At 20.8% G+C, this 327-nt stretch overlaps 1 protein-coding gene across 5 annotated transcripts in view; it reads right to left on the bottom strand.

Annotated features, from left to right (window-relative positions):
* The window catches only part of LOC110423628 (Pyridoxal-5'-phosphate-dependent enzyme family protein), a 5,385-nt gene that overhangs the window by 982 nt on the left and 4,076 nt on the right, over positions 1–327 (bottom strand). The window lies entirely within an intron of this gene.

Here is a 327-nt window from a genome sequence, read left to right as displayed (position 1 = left end):
TATATATATAGATAGATACAAAAGGAGACTTTCTGAACAAAAGGTATTTATATACAAAAATATTATAAAAATTGCTTTATTATATGTAATATAGATACACAAAAAGTATAAATACAAAATTTTACTTTTTGAGCATTTCAGAATTGATAATGGGTTGCTCAAAATTGATAATGTGCTTTCGAAAATATTTTTTGGTTAATTCTCTACAAACATCGTTAAACAAATTATTTTATCAATATAAAAAATTCCAAATAAAAATAAATAAATACTCTATCAGAATACCAAACTATACAAATTATAAAGAAAGCAATTACTCACTTGAATATG

The sequence above is a fragment of the Theobroma umbraticum genome, unplaced genomic scaffold, assembly GCF_002168275.2.
Source record: "Theobroma umbraticum cultivar Fairchild unplaced genomic scaffold, ASM216827v3 scaffold_20.0, whole genome shotgun sequence".
NCBI lineage: Eukaryota > Viridiplantae > Streptophyta > Magnoliopsida > Malvales > Malvaceae > Theobroma > Theobroma umbraticum.
The sequence above is the reverse complement of the archived record's forward strand: the minus strand, read 5'-3'. Positions and strand labels throughout refer to the sequence as shown.